This window comes from Arvicola amphibius, chromosome 14 (assembly GCF_903992535.2).
Source record: "Arvicola amphibius chromosome 14, mArvAmp1.2, whole genome shotgun sequence".
Taxonomy (NCBI): Eukaryota; Metazoa; Chordata; class Mammalia; order Rodentia; family Cricetidae; genus Arvicola; species Arvicola amphibius.
In genome coordinates, this window is record NC_052060.1 from 46967589 (window position 1) to 46980147 (window position 12559).

Below are 12559 nucleotides of genomic sequence, written 5' to 3' on the forward strand. Positions count from 1 at the left end.
TGCCATGTAATAAATATTTGAAGTAGTCAGGCATATACTCACATTTTAGAAATACAGCTATATCTCCAGCTTTCAAATATCACTTATGTTTTCAGTGACCCTCCACATATCAGCAAAAAATAAAGGAATGGCTCCAATCTCCATGCAAAGACAGGCATTAATACTTAGATATTTCTTATTTTCTTTATATCATTATTTGACAGTCTTATTGTTAGTTACCTATCAACAATAAAAAAATCTTCAGAGACATATATTATAGTTAATAATCTTACAGAAATTAATCATTTTGATGTCTAGCAAGTAGATAGCACAAGTTTAATTATTGTCATATTATAGATAATTAAACTAAGACTCAATTATCTATCTACATATTCTCGGCAATTAATGGCAAAGGTCAAACATGAATCTGAGTCTCCTGATCCCCAGCACTGTTCCTTTCTTTGTATGTTTGTTGCATTGCTAATGCCATAGGCATCTAGAGGGAATCAACAGAAAACTTCTGGGCTGGATGGAGCTAATCTTCTGAAACAGACACTCTCCCCCTCTTTCATCTTTCTCTCTGTAGATCACTTTTAGTTATAATTCTTCCCATGTTTATGTGGCTCTTACAAAGTGGGTTTTTTTCAGATAGACAGCATCACAGAATCAGCGATATAGGATAACCACTCAACATTCTGAATTCCCTCTCCTTCCTTTTCATTTTTCTTTTAGTGCAGAGAGCTACTTTGTGCTCTATTAATGCATGTACTTGTAATAATACTATAAAATTGATGTGTACTAAAATCATACATGAGATGGCGTCAACTGCAGATGCTTGACAAACATTTAGTGGTACAGTGGGTCATAATATCACACGCAAAATTTACAAAGAAAAATATGATTACAGCAAGAAAATCTCAGCCTCTTTTGTTGATTGGTTATCATGTTTTTACTGGGTGTGAGCTATTATAGTTACTAGGATAAAAAGAAAAGACTGCAGAGAAAGGCCAGAGAAACTGTAGACAAGAGCTGCTTTGCAGAAGGGTTGAGATTGTTTTTCTTTGAATGAGCCTAGAAAATCGAGACTCAATCCTCTTGAGAGGTCAGAAATGATGTGGCAAACTACATCAATAACAGAACCATATGCCAAGAATGTCCAATCAGAGTGACTAATGTCTACTGGGTGGTACTCACAATCCAAGACAGGCAAGAATAACGAAAAGAAAAAACAGTGCAGACACAACAAAGACATCAGAAACAATATAGAAAGGCCCATGGGTGTTATCTAAGATTTATGATATTTCCGCATACGTATTAAAAGTCACTGAAACACTAAGGGTAGCAAAGTCAGTTGATGATGGCCTGGAACTCACACACCTGCTTTGATGATGACAGGCCTGACAATACAAAGCACCAGAAGACATTCTAAAGTGCACATAGCTTCATTATACAGAACTTAGGTGGCACCTGCCACATCACTCTGCAACAAAATTTAGCCAGGCTATCTTTTATACCTCATATCTCAACTGCCCAATCTTCAAAATCATTCTCTTGACTTCTTATTTTAAGGCTTCCGTTTCCTATTTAGTGTGTATGTGTGTGTGTGTGTGTGTGTGTGCGTGTGTCTTTGTGTCTGTGTGTGTATGTCTCTCTGTGTGCCTGTGAGCATCTTTAGGCAATGTGACATGAGTAGAGTTCAGAAGACCACTTGTAGGAATCAGACGTCTCCTTCCACCACGTGAATTCCGGTGATCAAATTCACTTCTTCGGGCTTAGTAGGAAGAGCCTTTCCCCCCTGAGTCATCCTACCAGCTCTCTCTCTATTGGTTTCTTCCCATCAGAGCTGAACTATTTTTAATATTTCCACCTAAATTAGTTTGAGTTTAAAAGTCTCAAAGAGCTTTTGCCTTTTTCCCATTGACAGCCAGACTGAAATAATTGTTTTTGCTTTCTCTGCTACATTTTCTCCCAGTCTTCATTCAAATGACAAACATTATTCTGCATCCAACTAATGCAAATTAGTTTTTTCCAAAGTTGTATAACTTTTGTTCTATATAAATGGAATAATATAGCAAATTCTCTTTGTCATCTAGTTAAATTTAGATCTCATAGTTAATTTGAAATACATCAAGATTGTTGCTTGTATTAGTAATTTTTTCTTACATTAAATAGCACAATTTGTTTATCCCCTACCTGTTGAATTATAGGTTGTTTCTAGTGTAGGGATACTACAAATGAAACTGTTAAGAATATTAGTCTGTAAATCCTGCTATGGATATATACTATGGATATATACTATGGATAAATACTAATAATTGAAATGACATAATCACATGCTGTTATGTTTAACTTTCAAAGCTATTGTCCAGTTTTGTGTAAAGAAAGTTTGCTATGCCACAATTTTCCTCAGGACTACACGCAGCACTTCTTTGTGGCATACAGAGATGCACTCTTGGTATTGAGAGTTGTTGACCAAGTTTTCTGTTTCATCCGGTCCTGCCTGGTCAGGCAGCCATTCAGTCACAGAGAAATACACAGAGGTCTAGGTTAATTATAAATTGATTGGCCCTGTAGCTCAGGCTTCTTATTAATTAATTCTTTTTTTTTCTTTCTCATGGTTTATTTTTTTTTATATTTAAAAATTTCCATCTCCTTCCCTCCTCCTCCCCCTCCCTCCGCTCCTCCTCCCCCTTCCCGCCCCTCCTTCTCCCCCTTTCCTCCCCTTCCCTCCACCCATACCTCCCCTCCTTCCCTCTCAAGGCCAAGGAGCCATCAGGGTTCCCCACTCTATGCTAAGTCCAAGGTCCTCCCAACTCCCCCTAGGTCCAGGAAGGTGATCAACCAAGCTGAGAAGGCTCCCACAGAGCCCGTCCATGCAGAAGAATCAGAGCCCAGCGCCAATGTCCTTTGCTTCTCAGTCAGCCCCTGCTGTTGGCCACATTCAGAGAGACGGGTTTGGTCGCATGATCCATCAGTCCCATTCCAACTGGAGTTGGTGATCTCCCTTTAGTTCTGTCCCACCGTCTCATTAGGTCATAATTTTTGTCTGTGTTAACCACGTCGTTTGGTACCTTTTTCAGGGAGGCAATCGCATTTTGATTGCTCTGTGTGTGGCTTCCTCTCTCTCTGGGTAACAACTGCAGACTGATTCTTTCCTCTCCCAGAATTCTCCTTTTCTCATTGCCCATCCTCTACCTCCTTCCTGTTCTACCGCCTCTACTTCCTGCCTGGCTACTGGCCAAACAGCATTTTATTAAAATACAATTGACAGAGTATAGACCATTGTCCCACAGCAGAGAGCTACTAAAAATTAATTATTTTTGTAGGTAAAAGTCTAAGAGACATGTAGCTGCCAAAGGAGAAGACACTGGAATTTTACTGGTAGGCCCCAGCTTGGTGGTGATACATAGACTAATAGAAATGGGTGAATTTAAGATATAAGAGCTAACTAGAAATATACCTAAGCTACTGGCAAAATAATGTTGGAATTAAGATAGTTTTATGTGATTATTTGGGTCTGAAGAGCTAAGAAATGAACGAGTAGTCTGCTTATTGCGAATAGAGCTCTGAGTGGCTATAGTCTTAGTGGTAAATATCAAGATTCTGGGAACTGGGACCAGAAAGCTCAGGCTCTTTCCCTAGGCTTTTTCTGTGGATGTAGGTACATTTTGCAGGCTGTCCTAAACATCCACAGTTAGACAAGCTATTCAGTTCATGAGGCTTCATGTCTCAGCAGTTCCAATCTTATACTGAAGACCTAAAGATTCTCCAAGAGCTCACTGGTCCTCAGTCTACATTTGGTGGTTCAAAAAGCTAATTTCTGGTGTCATAACAAATGGAAGATGCTGAATACCAGTAGCTCTAGCAACAACATTGTTAAAGCACTCCAAAGGGAAGGTGATGGGAAATAAGGACATAGCAGAAGCCTTGCATTGGACCTCCTTATATCTGAACTGTCAACAGCTAGGGTGGATCTTTGCGTTTGTTCTACCTAGTCAAGGAAATTCCTCAATAGCATCAAGAGAATTGTCCCATATTTGATTTTAGATCAAATCAAGTTGAAAATGAAGACTATCACAATCTCATTAAATTTATGATCGTGTATGCTATTAATTATATTAATGATTTGTGGGAAGTGCTTGACTTTGTAAATGTTTTGTCAGACATTTGATTTTCAATATTCCTCCTAACCATCATTTTGACTTCTCATCTACTGATCAGTGTCTTTCAATGGAAATGTTCCTAATTTTGATGAAATCCAACGTAGCAATAATTTATTTTTTGGATTGTGATTTAGGAACATTATATCTGTATCTAACGTTATATTATAAACTATTTTCTCGTTTTCATCTACAAGTCTGTATATTAATTTTTTTCTGTTAGTTTTATGAGTCATTTTGAATTATCATATTGTGTTATACAAATGTAAGTATGAATAGAACTGTATTATTATTGTAAGAATTTTCCTGAAAGACATAACACACATCTATTGATGAATTAATACCAGATAGGAAATCATGATACAGTCAAATTGTGATTGAACCAAAGTTCATCTGGGTTAAATAATACATTGTTAGTATGGTTACTTACAGGAGGATGGGTAATGGGTTACTCACATTATATTAACGGTATTGATTCACTATGGAGAGTGGAATCAGAGAGTGTGTAAAATAAGGCCTAAAAGAGTTAGTAATTAAAGATGATAAAAACAGAGTACTGAAATACTTCAAAAAGGCTAGATAAAGGAAATTGAAAAAGCACACAGGGTAGTTTAGACAGATAAATTGAGAAGGTATTCATCCTAGGATGAGATGCTATAGTGATATCCATAGTCAAACCCAAAATGTTCTCACAGTGAAAACTGCAATGTGCAAACTTTGTAACAGTGCATTGGTCAAATTGCTTCTGTTGTGAGATATGAAAGAAAAATGTGGTTGGAACATGACATGAATCAGCTAGTAATGGTTCTTGCCAGAAAATGTGATTATCTCAATTACCTCATTGAATCTTACATGGTGGAATTAGAGACCCAATTCCTGAAAGTTGTCTCCTGAGAATCAAATACATGCTTCCTAATGAACACAGAAAGAAAAATACAAATGAGTAAAGAAATAATGATATGTTCAAGCGTAGAGACATAACTGACAAATACAGTCTTTTAATGTGGAAAGATACAGATTGTGAGTTCTGTAAAAGTGTAATTTTAATGCCAAAAACTTCACTGCATGTAGCATGAAAACCACTTGCAGTGTGAGCAATACCTGTATTTTGTTGTTGTTCTTGTTTTGTTTTTTGTTTTGTTTTGTTTTTAACTGTGCTATGGGAGTAGCTTTGAAAACAGGTATAGTAATGGTGTGCTTGGGAATGGCCCAATAAGCTAATAAGTTTGAAACATTGTTACCATTGGTGGAACAGTTTGCAGACAATTAGACAATATGGCCTGTGGTGAATATTTGTCACTCTAAGCAAGTTTGAGATTTCAAAAGACACGACACTCCTAGTCTAGTGCCTCCTGATTGTAGATTATCAGGTGAGCTCTCGGTTGCTCCTGACACTATTCATTTGCTCCACCTGAACAGAGCCTAACACTCTGCAACGTCAAGCCCATTTCTCTACTAGTTGTGATTTGTCACAGCTATGAAAAGGAAACTCAGACATCCACCTTGGGGTTTAAAAAGAACAAAATCCAAGCCAGGCGGTGGAGACACATGCCTTTAATCTCAGCACTTGATAGGCAGAGGCAGGTGGATCTCTTTAAGTTCGAGGCCAGCCAGATATACAAGAGCTAGTTCCAAGACAGGATCCAAAGCTATAGAAAAAACCTGTCTCAAAAATAAAGAAAACAAAGGAAAGAAAAGAAAAGAAAAAATCCAGGAAGAAATTTTCATTACAAAACTGTGAAAAATCTGATTGTCATTTTAAATGAAATAAAAGTTTTACAACTTTTTCATATACTTAAATCTAAATCAACAATAAATTAAATACTTTCTGGAAGCTAGTCCAAAGGTTTTAAAAAGAAACAGCTTGAAATAAGTAAATTTAAATATTGAGCATTTTTATTATTGGTCCATTCCTATGCAAGAGATTTACTTTGTATTATGGGTTTTCTTTTTTTTTTTTTTTTTTTTTTTTTGTAAGGCAAGTTATGTTTTCGGTGTTTACTCCAGTCTCCAGTTTATCTCCTATCTGAAGATTTGGAGCTAGGAACCACAAATGAGAGAAGAGAAGAAAAATTTATCTTTCTCAGTCTGGCTTAGTGCATGTTTTGTAGTTGATTTCATCTACCAAACCATTTCTGATTTAAGATTTTTTTGTGCCTGAGTAGTATGTTCTGGGAGAGAGACTAGAGAGGAGAGTAGCTAGATGTGATTGACAGGAGGGGGAAAATTGGAAAACTGTGGAGGAGGATTTTTCTAATTAGGGATGAAATGAATACACTAAATATGAGAGAAGAATGAGGAATAAATGCCAGTGTTGTTTGATAATAGTTAAGAAGTAGTCATTTTGCATATATGCAAAATTTTATACCTTGTATAGTGCAGATAATATATATGATATCTATTATTATAAGTAATAATATTACGTTATACTTATATATAATGCAGATGTGACTACAAGAGTATATACACACTCATGGATACACACACACGTGCACACACACACACACATATATATATATATATTAAGTAAAATTATATCAGTTGGCATGACAGTCCCTTCCCCCAAGAACCCTATATTAATAATAACAACAGTACTGGGCATAAGAAAAATTGGAGAAAATTACTGTATTGTCCAAGCCTGTGAAGGAGAACTTCATTTATCTGGTAACAGAAACGATGCATGCAGTGAGCACACAGAGAACAGAAACCTTCTAAACCACAGACTCCTTTTGCAGGGACCTGAATGGAAGTCTTCCTTAGCTTGACGTATGTTGAGTGGTAGAACCAAAGATGAAAACAGGGCAAAGGCATGTATGTGCAGGGACGCTTTGTTTACAGGTTTCAATGCAAGGAGGTTACAGAAAGGTTGTCTCCATGTTGAAGTTCTTGCCCAGTTTAAAAAGGCCCCAGACTTTGGCAAGCTGGTTATAGGATTCATCAGGTATACCCTTACCACACAGTCAAGTCCTGTGCATCATCAGAACCCATAGGAGAGTTTGTTCTTCCAATGTCCTTGCTGTAATCTAGTCCAAAGAATTCAATATTATGATTTCATTAGTAAAGAAACACTGAAAGAAATATTCTTGTTTGTGATGTGACAGAGCCTATATTCAAACACACACTAAGATCTTACAGGAAATAAATTGATAAATTACACAGTATACTTCTTTGCTATTTAGCTTGGATTTTTACTTCTTTGTATAAATTCTAAATTACTTGCAAAATCACAGGAACATACAAAGCTATTACTACCTAAAGTAGTACATACATCTTTCTTAGAGATGGAGTTTTCCCCGTACTCCAAAATAAGAAAATGGAGAGTACTGACAGATTTTGTTATTTTTATAGATAATATTAATCCACAAATATAAATATTTATCTTATAACTTATTGGGAGCCAGAGACTAAATTACAAAGTTAATGTCTAACAACTCAGAAGATAAAAATTTCCAAAAGAAATAGGGTGAATAGAAACATTACTACCTAAAAAACCATAAATGTATATACAATAATAAATGTTACATATTATATGTTGCATGTCTACAGAAAGTATAGGAAACTACTCCCTTCCACTTTGTTTTAATTGACCACAGATTAGAGTTTATAGCTATAGTGTCTTCCTTAATATATATTACTACCCCGACTTCAACAACAATAACTATAAATAAAATGCCCTTATTCTACTTATTTTACATAGTTGAATGACCAAAATAATCCTTCCAAATGGACATAATCTCTAGCCATGGGCAGTCTTCATGGCAGTATGTTTTGATTAAAATTATTAGATATGGCAGAACCATGGGAACACTGGAGAATATCTGTGACTACTGATGGTGTAATTACCTACATTGTGAAACTACAACCTGAGTTTATTTTTGGTCATCAGAGTCAACTATCCCAGCCAGGAGATTATCTCCTTTTGAATCTCTAAGATTCAGTGACTGAAAGATTCAACAATGGTCAGATGAAAAGCTTAACTCTTGATTCAGTGAGACCTTTGCTGTTTCCCTATTGAAAGTAATCCCTTCTTGGGGACAAGCACTTCAAGGTAGCAAAAGTCAAAGCAGCCAGGTAAGAAGTAAAAAAATCAATGACTGTAATTACTTAAAATAGTGATTCCCACACTCATTGTCTGATACTTGAATGCCTATATTCTCGTCATGCTAGAGGTAACCTTAAAATGATCTCTGACAAAACAAAACAAAACAAAACAAAACAAAACAAAAATAACCTTAAAGTGTACCATATTGGGAGCACTGGCCTTTCAATGTGCTGATTATCAAGGGAGCTATCACCCACACTACCATTCAACAAGAGTAGTTTCTTCTTGATGATGGACTATGCGATCACATAGTTGATTTCATAGACTTAGTCATTTGCTGCACTTGTTTAGCTAGAAGTTATTCTTTTGATTTGACACGATAATATACAGAATACCATAATAAGATATTCTGTGAGTCAGTTTATACTAGGGTTTGCAAAGCATTATGGTAAGTGGATGAAAAATCTGTATCTAGAATAGGTATGTATTCCATTGAGCTAAACAATATCTTCCTTTTAGCAATAAAAAATTAAAATCTAAACAATCTTCCACAAGAGTTTATTTAAATTCTCTTCAGGCTCCAAAATAGTATGTTGAGGATGCGCTGTTGAGTTCAGCTGTTGGAGAAACAGTTACTTGACAGTAATGATAGCCAGTAAGAATTAGGGAAGAGAAATTCTTGTTGTTGTGCCCATGCATGACTTCTGTTGATGTCATTTTGACCAGTTTATTTATGGGCTCATTAAGCAAGAGCTAGAGAGATAGTGCATAAGAGCTGACTGGCATATGCAAGCCTACCATTTCATTCATTGATGATCATGTAAGTTATGATTATTAATTTTCCAATATGGCAGCTGTGGATATGGTTCAGTGAGTAGAGGGCTTGAATAAGTATGAGTTAGTGAGTTCTATCCCCTACAATTTATTTAAATCTGACCATGGAGGTATGTGCTTGTAACCTTGATACAATAGAGTCAAAGACAGGGAAATCCCTGGAGTTTCTTGGCCAGCTACTCTATATGGTTTGGAGAGTTCCAGGTTAAATAAGAATCCTGTCTCATAATAATAATAATAATAAATGATAATAAATCTGATGATAAAATAAATGAATAAATATGATAAAGATAGCAAGGTGAAGTTGGACTAAATATGTATAACATTGACATGTGACCTCCATATGGATATGCACATCATATGAATGTGAACCTATCCTCACATAGATATGTGCACACAGAGACATGCTCATATATACCCCTATGCACAGTTTCCTCTGTGATGCATGACAATGGGTAAATGTTCTCACCTGAACCTGATACTTTTAACAAATAATCATTTTTGATTTTGAAGATCATAATGCAATTACACAATTCATCCATTCTCTTCTTCCCTTCAGAGTCTCCCTTATACCTATTCCTTGCTCTTTCTGATTCATGGTCTTTTTATTAATTCTTTTTACATACATATGTAACAAATACTTACAGTTTGTGCCTATTATGAAAAGACAATATCCAGGCTTTCCTGTGAAACTTTTCCCTACTCTTCTAATATTTCCCCCCGAGTACATGCCCATCCATCCAAATCATGTGTTATTTGCCATAAATAATTGTCAATCTATCCTTAAATAACTCTCACTCAGCATATAGAATACCATCAAACCTCCTGATGAATGCTCTATAGATTGGAAATTTTTTTGTTCATCAGTGATTTTCACAGTCATTCCTGAATAGGAAATTGTGCTGAGTGATCCACTTTAAGTAGGTACCCTCTCATCAAGTGACTCACTTCTAAATCAGACTCAGGATTGTTCCTTCTTAATTATTTGATTGTAAAGTGTCACTCCAGATTCCAAATGCGTGAACTAACAAAATATAAGGCAACAGGAGTTGGTGTTAATGAAATCAGAACTATCTGTTCATTCAACTCACTCAAAACCTGCCAATCACGTAAATCAACCTGAAAATGTCCATACCTTTGACTAGAGAGTTAGCTTATGGAATTTCGAAATGATCAAATTTTTACTTGAAAATTAGTAAGTTATGTATTTTTGAAGCAATACTATGATAGTGTGTTGAGCATCAAGTTAGTTGTCCAGATCATATTTTAAAAATGGGTAAGGACACAATGGAATAATTAAGGCTAAAAAATGTAAACCAGGTTTGGGGCTATCATGGCTTTAACCAGTAAACATTTTGTACTTAGTATATGAGCTAAAGATAGACTCTAACTACCTGAGAACACTTAAGATAATCAGTCATTATTCATGTAATTGTCTGTCCAAGCCAAATGGGTAAATGAATGGGGATGTAATAGTCATCTTTGAAGATGCTATGGTTCCATCCATCTCTGCAATTCCCTACAGTGTTGGGTGTTTGTTACGTCTGTTTCAATCTAATATCTTGGCAGAGAGACAAATTTCAAGAGCTTCCATTAAGTGCTTGCCATCACAATGGACTGCGGCAAAATTTAAATAATCAGTGTGGGTAAAATGAGTATTGTTGTCTATCTATAACAATTATATTCAATAGCTGTCAGAATGACCAAAGGGTTTCTCTGTGGACTTACCAGCATAGCTGTGACTTTAACTTATGATTTCATTAACCCATCATGGTCTCCTACATTATTTCATGAAACTCTGTGGCAATTGACATCAACAGGAAACACCTTCATCTCAGATTACACATTTAGTAAAATTTACTAAATTAAGTATCAGATCCGGCTACTTCTCTTCTCCAATGCTCAGTTATCCTGGTACAAAGATTCAGGCCACATTGAAGGACATGCACAGGTTTCTGATATTTTGACATTGTGATATAGTGTTGTCTGCAAATCTGTTGGTCATGTTCATAGCTGACTTGTGATACATGAAAGCTTCAAGGCATAGGAGAAACACATGTAGCAGAGAAAGATATAAAACATCAGTGATACATATTGTGCCTCGAGATGATTACAACTCCATTATAGCCAAGGAGTTGTGGTATGGGCAAACATGTCACACAAGGTAAAATATTTTTTTCAAGGCTTTCATTCTCTTCTCATGTCAAAGTAAAGAAATTGGCACACCAACATTGTTTTAAATGTGTATTCTAATTAATTGTACATGCACAAAAACATCCAAATGATTAAAACTGCATCTGGCAGCTCATGATAAATATTAAATCTGGAATCTCTACTAAGAGTACCAATATCAGGTTGGAAAGATATCTCAAGTGAATAAAATTCTTACCATGCAAGCATATGGATCTGTTTTTAGATGCCATTATACCACATAAAAACTTGCTTCAGTCACATGCACACCTATAATCTTTATGTTTCTATTGGGAAATGGAAGATGGAGGAGAATCCACAGAGTTCAGTGTCCAGATAGCTGGCATATTCAGGAACATACAGCAGACCCTGTAACAAGCAAGGTGCAGGAGACCTGATCTGCAGACTATGGTATGCACACACTCTTCCCACTGAAGGATTCCATTTGGTATCTCAGTAGTGTTAAGTGACTAATAATAAATTCTTTACATGTTAATATATCTGGGATTATATTTATTTCTTAATATTATCAAAAGTCTTTCCATGGAAATGGATTTATAGCTTGTTTAGTTCTCTCTTGGTGCTTTAAATATCTCAGATCTTTTGGCTTGCTTTATGTTTCTTAATCTACTGTCATTTTTATCTTTGTGCACACATAAATAATATATCATCTTGTTCTGATTGCTTTTAAAGTTGTCTATATATTACTGGTTTAAATTACTTGAATCCAGCTGTCCATTAGTATAGCATCTAAGGTTTTGTACTGGATTTGTTTGGTCATATTTAAAGGTGATAAGTCTATGAGTTCATAATATTAGCAAAAAATACAACATAAAATGTGTGTTTGTCTGTGGTGTAGTTCATTAATAATTCGCTGGTATATATGTCTGTTCATGCATTCAGAGACTAGAAGAAGATAATAAATGTCATTTTTTTTTACATTTCTTGACTTTATATCCCTGTAGCCTGAATCATAAAACCCAGAGACAGATATTGGGGTTCAAGTTGAAGATTAGAAAAGCAAAGCAGACAAGCCACTAGAGAATTCTTAGCTCTACCAAGGCTCAGACAAAGGGGCAATCCAGTCCTCACCATGACTGCAGACTGCAATGCTCTCCTCCAAACTGTCTGTCCTGCTCTTGTCTCCTCCTGCTTTGTCTATCCCTCTCCGCCCAGCCATCTCACTCCTGCCTGCCTGGTGCTGGGATTGAAGGCCTGTGACTCCACAGTATTGGGATCAACTTTGTGTGAGATCTGTTATTACTTTCAGACAGATTCAATCATAGGTAGCCCAGGGTGGCCTTGAGTCTGGGATTAAAAGTGTGGGCTACCACTCCCTGGTTTAGTGGGTTAG